This window comes from Ictidomys tridecemlineatus, unplaced genomic scaffold, assembly GCF_052094955.1.
Source record: "Ictidomys tridecemlineatus isolate mIctTri1 unplaced genomic scaffold, mIctTri1.hap1 Scaffold_80, whole genome shotgun sequence".
Taxonomy (NCBI): domain Eukaryota; kingdom Metazoa; phylum Chordata; class Mammalia; order Rodentia; family Sciuridae; genus Ictidomys; species Ictidomys tridecemlineatus.
The window spans coordinates 148,790-160,229 of NW_027525947.1; the positions used below are offsets into that span (position 1 = coordinate 148,790).

General features: G+C 39.8%; 1 long non-coding RNA gene and 1 pseudogene across 2 annotated transcripts; one reads left to right on the forward strand and one right to left on the reverse strand.

Moving 5' to 3' along the window:
• The first annotated feature begins 331 nt into the window (after positions 1–331).
• Positions 332–5,541, forward strand: LOC144374649 (uncharacterized). Of its 2 annotated transcripts, XR_013433993.1 has the most exons (3): positions 1,129–3,303; positions 3,837–3,964; positions 5,270–5,541. It is a non-coding gene; the product is annotated as an uncharacterized LOC144374649 (long non-coding RNA). The 2 variants fall into 2 exon arrangements; XR_013433992.1 differs by having other exon boundaries at positions 332–3,964.
• Positions 5,542–8,614: 3,073 nt separating this feature from the next.
• LOC144374643 (heterogeneous nuclear ribonucleoprotein A1-like) lies at positions 8,615–9,650 on the reverse strand (annotated as a pseudogene).
• Positions 9,651–11,440: the final 1,790 nt, after the last annotated feature.

Below are 11,440 nucleotides of genomic sequence, written 5' to 3' on the forward strand. Positions count from 1 at the left end.
GGCTGCTGTAGGTGTGTGGGTCGAATTCTATGCTCTCTCTTCTGTTCCATGGGTCCATGCTTCTGTTTGTAATTCAGCACCATGCTGTTCTGATTACTCCAGCTTTGTCCTGTATTTTGAAGTCAAGTCATGGAACTCCTCTTGCTTGGTTCTTTTCATGCAGGATAACTGTGACTCTTCAGGAGCTTTGTGGTTCCATAGAAATTTTAAGATTGTCTTTTCTAGTTCTGTGAAGAATGCTCTTGGTGTTTTGGTAGTGATTACATTGAATCTGCTGATCTTGTTGGGTAGAATAGACATTTGAACAATATTGGTTATCTTTTTATTTGTGTGTGTGTGTGTGTGTTGTTGTTGTTTTCAATTTCTTTCCTCATTACTTTATAGTTTTCATTTTAGAGATCTTTTACCTCTTTATTTTAATTTGTTCCAAGGTTTTATATTTTTTGCAGTTATTGTAAGTAGTATTGTTTCCTTGATTTCTATTTCAGATGATTTGCTATTTGTATATAACAACTCTAATAATTTTATTTTTTTGTATCTTGCAATTTTGCTAAATTCATCTATTACCACTACTAGTTTTGGGTGAAGTCCTTGGAGTTTTCTAAATGTAACATCAGTTCATCTGCAAACAGTGAGAATTTTATTCCTTTTTTCGCAGTTTGGATGCCCTTCATTTTTTCTCTTGCCTGATTGCTCTAGCAAGCACTCCCAGAATTCCATTGATTAAAAGTCGTAAAATGGGCATCATTCTTCTGTTTCAGATCTGAGAGAAAAAAACTTTCAGTGTTTATCCATTTGATATGATGCTTGCTGATGGCTTATTTGACACACCTTTTATCATGTTGAGATGTATTCCTTCTATACCTAGTTGTTCAGCATTTTCATCATGAAGAGATGTTGATTTTATCAAATGCATTTTCTACATCTATTATATCGGTTTTGTCCTTCATTCTGTTAATGTGGGATATTACATTTATTGATTAGATAGTGTTGAACCATTATTGCATCCTTGAGATGCATTCCACTTGGTCATGTTGAATAATCTTTCTAGTGGGCAATTGAATTTAGTTTGCTAGCATTTTGTTCAGGATTTTTGTATCTTTAGTCATCAAAAATATTAGCTGTGGGGGCTGGGGCTGGGGCTCAGCAGTAGCACACTTGCCTGACGTGTGTGAGGCACTGGGTTCGATTCTCAGTACCACATATAAATAAATAAATAAAATAAAGTTTTATCAACAATTAAAAATATTTTTTAAAAATAGCTGTGGATTAGTTTTTGTGTGTGTTGTCAGGTTTTGGTATCATGGAATTGCTGGCTTTATCAAATGTATTTGGAAGAATTTCTTTCTCTTCTATTTTTGGGAATTACTTAAGGAGAACTAGAAACTGTTCTTCAAATATTTGGTAGAACTTTTAGCAGTAAAGCTCTCTTGTATTGGAATTTTCTTTTCTGGAAGGCTATTACTACTGATTCAATCTTGTTACTTATTATAGGTCTGCTCAGCTTTTTTATTTATTCATGATTCAATCTGGCTGGGTTAGATATATATGTGTAAGTGTTCAGGAATTTTTCCATTTATTCTAGGTTACCAAATTTTTGCAAATAATAACAAACATGGGTATCTTTGTTCCTAATAATCTCAAATGATCCTTTGTACTTTTGTGGTGTCAGTTGCAACCTTTCCCTTTTCTTGTCTGAATTTGAGTCTTCTCTCTACTTTGCCTAGTTGTCTAACTACTGACTTTTCACCTGTGTTTAGTTCTTTGAAGAACCAGCTCCTTATTTCATTACTCTCTCGTGCTCCTTTTTAGTCTCTGATTTATTATTTGTGCTCTGCTCTGAACTTATTATTTATTTCTTCCTTTCCACTAATTTTGGTTCAGGTTTGGATACTAGATATTTTTAATACACTTGATAAACAAGAGTCTCCCAGGCTTTCTTAAAAATCACAGTGGACTGGTCATTTTTCTGGCTTTTCTAGTATATCTAACCTGCCATATACAATTTTCTGAGCCACAAAGCACATGCTTCTGATTCCTTCCTTTACTACCTTTCTTCAAACTATGGATTTTTCATTTTATTCAGATTACAATATCACTTTCCAACCTAAAAAAAGGCAATCTCCTGGGACAGTAGTGCCATCTCCTAAGAGTCAAGCTAAAAGCTATGAACCATAATTATGAACTCTTTCTAATGCAGCTGTGATCCCATCCTCACTGCACCCACTATGACTCAGCATGCACAGTCCCTTCTCCTGTGTCTGATCGTCCTCTGCCAGGCAGGCCCTTCCCTCACAGCAGGCCTGGCACCACCATTGCAAGGTGATGTGCTGCTGCGTATAGGCATTGTTCAAAGGGCAGAGGGGAAGTGGGCTATGTCCTGGGACATGAGGTTGCTGTCCCCTCCACTTCAAAGGAGGGGAACATGCTCACCTTAAACAGGTGAAGCAGAGAGCTTGGGAAGGGCCATTATTGCTCTGCCAGCTCAGCCCTTCAGAGGGATGGAGAGGAGATGCCTAAAGGGTCCTTTCTCACCAGCCCAACCCGCCTTTTTCCCTCACAGGCACTCACTCCCTTTGCTATGACTTCTAAGGCAGCACCTGGACAGCAATGGTGTACAGTCCATGCCCAGGTGGACCAGAAGAATTTTTTCTCCTATGACTGTGGCATGGACAAGGTTAACTCCTTGAGTGCCCTGGGAGGGAAAGTGAGTGCCACAGTCACCTGGGAAGAGCAGAAAACCTCACTGAGAGATATTGGGAATACACTAAAACAGAAACTAGCTGACATTAAAGCAGAAAATGACATGGCCAGAGGTATGTAAGGATAGTCCAGGGACATGAGAGAGCTGATATTGGTTGAAGGAAATTGATTGTGTGCATATAAAAAAAAAGAGTTAGATGTTGGTCCCTCTAAAAGCCCAGACATAGCTGTTTTGGAGGACAGAACACAGCCAGATTAGAAGGAAAACAGGGAAGGTGGTACTGAGTTGGACAAAGGATTTGTTAAGAAAGGAGGATGATTTCTCTCTGATGAGGGCAGGTCTGAACACCCTGGAGGGCAGGATGTGTTGTCAGCATAAATCCAACAGCTCCTGGAAGTTTGGCTTCAATGAACAGATGTGGCTCCTTTTTGACTCAGACAACAGAAAGTGGAGAGAGATACATCCTGGGTCCAACTGGATGAAAAAAATGTGGGAAAATGACAAGGAGGTGACCGAGTTGTTGCACAGGTCCTCGATAGGTGACTGTAGAACCTGGATTCAGAACTTGAAGGAATGGGAGGCGGAGTTGGAGCCAACAGGTAACTGGCAGGAGGGGGAAGAAGTGGGATTCACATGAGATGCTGCTACGTGTGTGTGTGTGTGTGTGTGTGTGTGTGTGTGTGTGTGTGTGTGTGTGTACAATCCATCAAGCATGAGTCAGACCTGGGTTAACATTCATAGTTATAGTCTTCCTATCTTTTTCCCTTCTCACCTCCTAATGCCTCTTTTTTAGTGCACATTCTTTGGGCCTGACATGTGCTCGTCTCTTTTTGGAAATTCCTCTAAATCACTTCACATGTCAGCTTCTCCACCACCATCCTCATGGGTCTCCTCATATTCTGCCACCAGGAAGGATGAGTTGTATGGTCACCCAGGCTTCTCCCATTAGCTATATGAGCCCCTTAAAGACATGGCCTGTTTCCTGTCTCCCTCACTTCTCAGGACCTGTCACAGCAGCTGCCACATAGCAGAGATCTGCCTTCCTGAATGACTTGGGGCAGCAGGATCTAAGCAGATATGTCCTCATATTTTGGTCTGAAGAAGGGCTAACACTCTTGTGTTTTCATTTCAGGACCTTCAACCACCACCCCAGACACAGTCACTGAGAAGTCCTCAGCCAGTACCTTTAATCACTGGAATTCAGTACCTTTAATCACTAGAATCCTCATCATAGGATGCATCATAATTTTTTTCTGACAGGTATTGTAGGCAGATTGAAGAGAGGGATGGGGGCTATGGGGGAGCAATGAGGACAGGCAAGTAAATTCCCAAGATCCTAGTCTGTACCTTGACTGGTCCTTCCCATTCTGAGGTGAGACAGAAGAATCAGGCCTCCAGTCACTGGAAGCAATAGCTTGACCATGCTCAGCCCTGAGTTCTGAGAAATCCTCCCTGTCAGGGCCCAAGGGAAAGAGGAGTGGCCATACCAAGGTCGCCTGTGGATTCTAAAGGGTTTTAGCTTATGCAGGTCTGATTCAGACCAGATTTCTATAAGAGGGACACAGTGGGGCATGGTGTGGAGATAACAGGAACACAGGAAGGAAATACCCAATCCTGAAAGATGGCAGCATGGTATCTCCATTCAGTGTGTACAGAGAAAGGGACTTCATACCCACAGTCAAAGAAGAGGGTCCTGGGACCTCGGTCCTGGCTCAGTGGTAGAGTGCTTGCTTAGCATGTGTTAGGCACTGAGTTTAAACTTAAAATAAAGGTATTATGTTCATATATAAAAGAGAGCGAGAGAGAGGGTCCTATGGCTAATGCCAGGGTAAGGCACAGGGAAGGCCTTTCCCAGCCCAACCTGGAAGGCTGGAGTTCAGGGCTGCATTCCCACAGGAGGCTCATTTCCAGAAGCTGAGTTGAAAACAGAGTGGAGTCTGTTCAGGATGAAGGCAGAGGATGCCAGTTCTCTGGGGACTCCTACAACACCAGGATTGGGCTGTGGCCCTGGAACCCAGCCTCCTGCAGACTCCAGATCCTGAGCCAGCTCAGCAGCCCCTGCCTTGAGCAGAGCCTCTGCAGAGACTGGTGGGGCTGAGCAGCTGCTGGGGTCTGATGCTCCAGCTGACTTAACCAGAGTGGAGGGAGTAGGCAGGGCCAGTCACTTTTAGAGCTCTGCTGCTCCCAGGTAAGGAGAGGTTGAGGGAGAAGGGGAAGAAACATGTCATCTGCAACCCCACCCAAAGTCTGGGAACTAGGTTCCATATCCCCTCTCTTTGGCCGGACTCTCCGCATCCCCAGGTCCTATGGACCCTCCTATCGGGGGAGGAGCAGACTTCCAGTCAGGGAGCAGATCCAGTCATTAGGGCTTCAGTCCTGAGACCAAAGCCTATAGCAGGGCAGGAACTGATTCTGGCCTGTGGGAAAGAAGGGAGGAGGGTGATAGAGGCTGTTGGATCCTTGGGTAATGGATGGAGGGAAATACATATCACAAGGTGAGCACCCAGAAGAATTGAGATAGAATTTCTTCAGAGAGTCGAAGTAACACCTGTTTCTTTTCTAAAGGTGCTCCCAAGAAACTTCTGAAAATGTGATTCAGTTAAATAACTGGCCTTAACGGTCTTCTGCCCGTCTACTCCCTGCTCTTCCTCCATAGAGCAGATGAAGATTGAAGTACAAATCCAGAGGCCTCCAGTACGTCATCATGTATTCTAACTTAGCCTACAGCTCTCCGTTCATATCCAGCATGGGCAAGGTACCCATGGGAGAGATGGGCTGGCTGTGAAATAAAAACTGTGAAAGTAATCTATCAAGAAATAAATACAAAATGGCAAGAATCATATTTTCAAAGCAAGGCATGACCTGTTGGTAAAGTGCTTCCCTTGCACAAGGCCCCCGGTTCAATCCCTAACACCACACACACAAAAAAAATTATATACTTCATATTGTTAACTTTTAAATAAGCCAGTGTGTCTTAATTGTCTTTTCGAAATATAGTTTACTTCTCAGTGTAGAGAGTAACGTAAAATTTTATAACGTATTTATTTAAATATAAAATATTAAATAACACCATTAATTTCCAATTGATTTGTTATTATTATATAGTTTAAGAGCTATTGTTGTAGAAACTTTTGTTTGAAGAACATCAGCTTAGTAAAATGTTCTTTTAAATCTTGTACTTTAATGACGTGTATATTTGGGAAATAAAGATACAATTAATATGTTATTAATAATTATCATAATTACACTGATTTTTTTATATTAACCAAGTTTAGCTTTTAAAGAAAAATTTGAAATATGGAATGTAATGTGGTACTTTTAAAATAACAGTTATTGTTTAAACAAAATTTTATATACCTTAAATCCTTTAAAACTAGTTTTTTTTAAAATAATAAAACTCAACAGACATAAAAAATTATTTTATTGGAATGAGAGTAGATTAATGTTTTCAGTATTTCTTATTTCTTTTATCCTTTAGTTAGAATGCCCAAGTAATAAAGGTCTGTGAAAAGATCTTATCTATATTGGTAAATAGGCCTCATGTCAGAAACTTAGCAGGATTTAAAGAGTAAAAATCTTTCAATAACTTCAGCTGATTGTGTTAATTTCATGTAACCAATTTAGCTATATGTAAACATTTTGAAAATTATTTTGTACATATTTTGTTTTAATTTACTGAGACATTTATAGCCTTTTACTTTACTGGGTGAAATTTTTCTTAAACCTTTCTATATAAATCACACCTGATAGAAGTTTAACTCCCAGCCCCTTGGTTCTCATGAGGACATAAAAAATAAAGGAAGTTTAGATCTTATTTTATATTAACCAAATTACAAACACATCTAAAGTTTAAGTATATTTTAGTTAATAGGATCTGATGTTTTTATATTTAGTAGATGATATTTTAGCATCCAATGGATGACATTCTAGCACTCTAACCTTGCAAATCAATAAGTACCTCTTTTAATAAAGACATATAATTACTCCCCTTTACCTTAAATGTATTTATTCTTAACTGTAAGATACAAGACATCAAACAAATGTAGATAACAGTATTAATTATCTTTTTCCTGTTAAAGAAAATTGTTAGAAGCAAATAGATATAAATTTTAAATATCATAGGGATTAACAACTTTATTATTATTATTATTATTATTATTATTATTATTATTATTATCTGTATTTTATTTATTTATTGTGGTGCTGAGGATTGAACCGAGCGCCTCACATGTGCTAGGGGAGCATTCTGTCTCTGAACCCCAACTTAATTATTTAACCAGCTGGAAAATTTTGAATTAATAATTTTAAAGATATCTTTATTTTTATCTCTCTACCCTATTTCAATTGAAACTTTTTAAATCAAGTGAATTAAAGCTATTTGGGCCCATTTTATGTTAATTTTAAAATATGAGCATGCTTATTGATTTATAAGTCAATTTTAATATCATGTAACATAGACATAAGCATTATGTACACACATTTACAAATCAGAAAAATAAAAGAATTTTTATAACTTTCTGTAAGTGGAGCTCCAAAGGTAGTATGGAGTGGTACAAATACTTATCAAAGCTTTTATTTGATTTAACCTGTTTAGGAATTACATTAGAACCAATAAAACATTTATATGATTTAATTACAAGGCAGGCCTGCTTGGATGGATAAGCCACATTGAAATCTGACAATTATGAGAACACTGACATAAATTATTTCAGATTGCCAGCTTCTTGTTCTAATAATTTTCAGACCTACTGTTAGCATCATCCCTAACAAACATAATAATCCATTAAAATAATCCATTAAAAAGCATAATTTAAATGTTCTTTATTAACTTTGGAATTTTTCTCATTTAACTTTGGCTATCGACATTTTAGTTGTTAAGAAAATGAGAGGGTTCCTGTCCTGAAGGCTATTGATGAAGCAATGAATTGTAGCTTGTTAGCTTTAGAGGGATTCAGATTTTGAGTAGAGGATCACCATAGTGTAATGGTTACCATGCCCATCTCACAAGGGTGAAGGTCACCAAAAACTATGAAAGTAATATATCAAGAAGTAAAGTCAAAAAGGCAAAGGTTATATATTTTCAAAGGTAGGTGTGACCCATTGAGCTGATCAAAGGGGTCTGACTTCTAACAAAGAATAGGCCCATGCTTGTCTTATTTATCATGGTACAGATCAAGGGGGTCAGTAGATAGTTTTCAATGTGGTAGGAGGGTTGTTTTGGTGCTTGTTTCTTGGTGTTGCAAGGATCTTGAAGGAAATAGGTTGTTTGGTCCTAAAGCTGTGAGCCAAGACAAGGGCCAGCATGATCTGGGCTTTCTTGAACTGGGGAATTTCACCCAGGAGTTCCCAGAAAAGTGGCTTCTGTGCCTTAATGGCTCAAACAAACCCCTAATTTATATATGGTTCTTTTGCTTACTCACATCCAGTCAGGATTTAGAAGACCCTCAGGTATTTCACTTTTAGGGACACAATGGGCCTATACCCTCTTTTGCAAGAGATGGACTATTCTGATAGCTGCTTTCCCTCTCCTGTCCATTGCAGCAGCCACACCCACTTTTTCTTTGCCACCTATTGATCCCCGATACCCCAGGATATGATGACCCTCATGAAGATCCTGTAACTTCAACTTTGAGCTTTTTTTCAAAAGACATTTATTCAGCGTCATGATCAGACTATTACATTTAGCAATCAACAGCCTGGGTGCCAAAAACAAAGTAGATTAATACCCTTGTGGAATGCTTTGAACTTTTCACAGAACAGAAACTAAAAATAACCTGTTATACAATTAGTCGCAAGTACAGCCCTTGAGTTTTTTGCCCATACATATGAGTATTGTCTTAACCATGTCTTCTTTGTAGCAGCTAGGCCCTGCCAACACTGCTTGGCTGAGTTCACATATCTATTGTAACCTTTAGCTTCCCTGTCACTTCTCTGGCTCTCCTCTCCTGCTAAGCTTTGTTTCCTGGCAGTATTAAAACCTTCTGCCACTGCCATGGCTACTGCTGCTGCTGCTGGAACCACCATTACAATCATGGTTTCATGATTTGGCAAATATTGGCCTCTACCACCATAAGGTCCAGAGCTTCTGCCTCCAAAGTTTCCACCCTTCATGGGTCCAAAATTTGATGACTGATTGTTATAACTCCCAGAATCATTGTAGCTTCCACCATCTCCAAAATTGCTTCCATCATTACCAAATCCATTGTAGCCATCCCCACTGCCACCATGTCCACCACCATCATGGCTGCCACCACAGTCACCATGACCACTGAAGTTCCCTCCATGACCAAAATTGTCATTTCCATCAAGACCACCTCCACGACCACCACCAGTTTCCAGAACCACTTTGACCTCTTTGGCTAGATGAGGCACTAGCCACCTCTTGCTTTGACAGGGCTTTTCTCACTTCACAGTTGTGGCCATTCACAGTATGGTATTTTTGAATGACAATCTCATCCACAGAGTCATGGCCATCAAAGTTACAAAAGCAAAGCCCCCTTTTTTTCCACTGCCTTGGTCAGTCATGATTTCAATAACTTAGATTTTCCCATATTGTTCAAAATAATCTCGTAGGTGATGTTCTTCAGTGACTTCTTTAATGCCACCAACAAAGATCTTTTTCACAGTTCAGTGGGCCCCCAGTCTTTGAGAATCTTCTCTTGAGACAGCTCTCTTTGGTTCCACAACTTTTTTATCTACCTTGTGTGGTCTTGCATTCATGGCTGCATCCACTTCCTCCACAGTGGCACAAGTGACAAACCCAAAGCCTCTAGAGCGCTTGGTGTTTGGGTGTCTCACAATCACACAGTCCGTGAGTGCTCCCCATTGCTCAAAATGGCTTCTAAGACTTTCATCAGTTGTTTCAAAGCTCAGCCCTCCAATGAATAGATTCCACAGCTGTTCGGGCTCTTTAGGGGACACTGATTTAGACATGATGGCAGCAGGAAAAGAGACTTTAACGATGCTTTCTATGCTGCATCCGCGGGCAGAAAAGCCAACTTTGAGCTTTTTTATTGTGATTTGTGATAGTTCAATTCTGCACTTTTCGTTAATGTGATAAGCCATGTCCTTCGCTAACCTGTGGAAATATACACTTAGCCTCTGGCTATTGGAACAAGAAATCTCAACAGTTTCTATCTTGGTTTGTGTAACCAAATATTTCTCCACACCTTGAGTTGACCTTTGTTATCGTTTAGAACTGGGGTGTCCCCCAAAGATCCATGTATTGACTATGGTGCTATTGAGAAGTGAGGAAAACTTTATGAGGACAGGAGCTGGGTCACTCTCTGAAGGGCTCTTTGTGTCCCAGGCCCTTTCCTCCCTCTCTCTCCTCTCTTCTCTGTCTCTCTTCCCCCCCTCATCTCTACTTTCAAAAAGAATAAATTATTTATCATTGCTACCATAAAGGGAGCAGTCTCTTTTGCCACAGATCCTACTGCTAGGATATTCTTCCCTACCTCAGACCCTAAAGCAATACAGTCAACCAAACTTGGACTAAAATTTCTGAAACAGTGAGGCAGAAACTAATCTTTCCTCCTTTAGTTTACTGTCTTCAGTAGTTTCCTCACAGTGATGGAAAGCTAACAACCTTGATGGTGCAAGCAATATTGTTTGTAAAATACCATGGCAGACTTTATTTTTAACTTCAGGGACTCTCTTTATATGTTTTGTTGTACTTAAATAAACATCTCTGTTTTTTAAACAATTTTTAATGAATTGACAATTTTTTAAATGCAATGAATGTGGTGGTTAATTTTATATGTCAACACACTGCCTAAGGAATACCCTGATAGCTGGTAAAACATTATTTCTGGGTGGTGTTCTGACAGTGATTCTGGCAAAGATTTGCTCTCAAAGCAGTAGACTGAGCAAAGTCTCCCTTCTTAGTAAAAGCAGGCATCATCCAGTCCTTTTAGGGGCTCATCAAAACCAAAAGTCATAGTAAGGGCAAATTCCTCTGCATGATCTGAGATGTCCATCTTTCCTGGTTCTGGGATATGAAAAACCTTCACTTTTTCTCAGTCTCCATGACTCAGATCAGAACTTAAACTATCAGCCCTCAGTCCCAGGTCTTTGGTTCAAACCAAATTATACCCCTTGCTTTCTTGATTCTCCTGCCTGCAGACAAACACTAAAATTTCTTGGCTCCATAACTCATAAGCCAATTTCTACAATAAGTCTTTTGGTTCTGATTCCCTGCAGAACTCTGACCAAAAAGTCTTGGTAGAGAATGAATGATATTTTATATTTCCTTTATATTGTAGAGTAAAAACAAAACAAAACAAAACAAAAACCAGTGATTCTGCTAAATTGGTTCATATAAGTAGAATGGAAGGATCACTCTTAACAGGTAGTCTAGATTGCAATCTCAAACATTTTGCTGGCTCAAAACAAATGTTCTTGTGCTTAAGGTATGAAATTTTACCCCAGTGAACTTCACCCTTGATAGTGATTTTTTTTATTGTTGTTTTAACCGCAAAAACCTCAACCTGACCTCACTTTCAATTACTAGTCCTGCTGCTTCCACCCGCACCCAGAGGTCCATTGCCAAGTTGCCTGCAGATTTGATTGCACATAGCCATCTCCATCTTGAGACACTGGCCAGTGCCTGGGGGATGGGGGGCAGGATGCTTGCAGGTTTGCTGCCACCACCACCTCACCTCGTGGTGCAGCCAACTCTGTCTGGGGACACCAGCCAAGACCTAGATGTCCTATGCCAGGGTGCCTAGTGTTTGG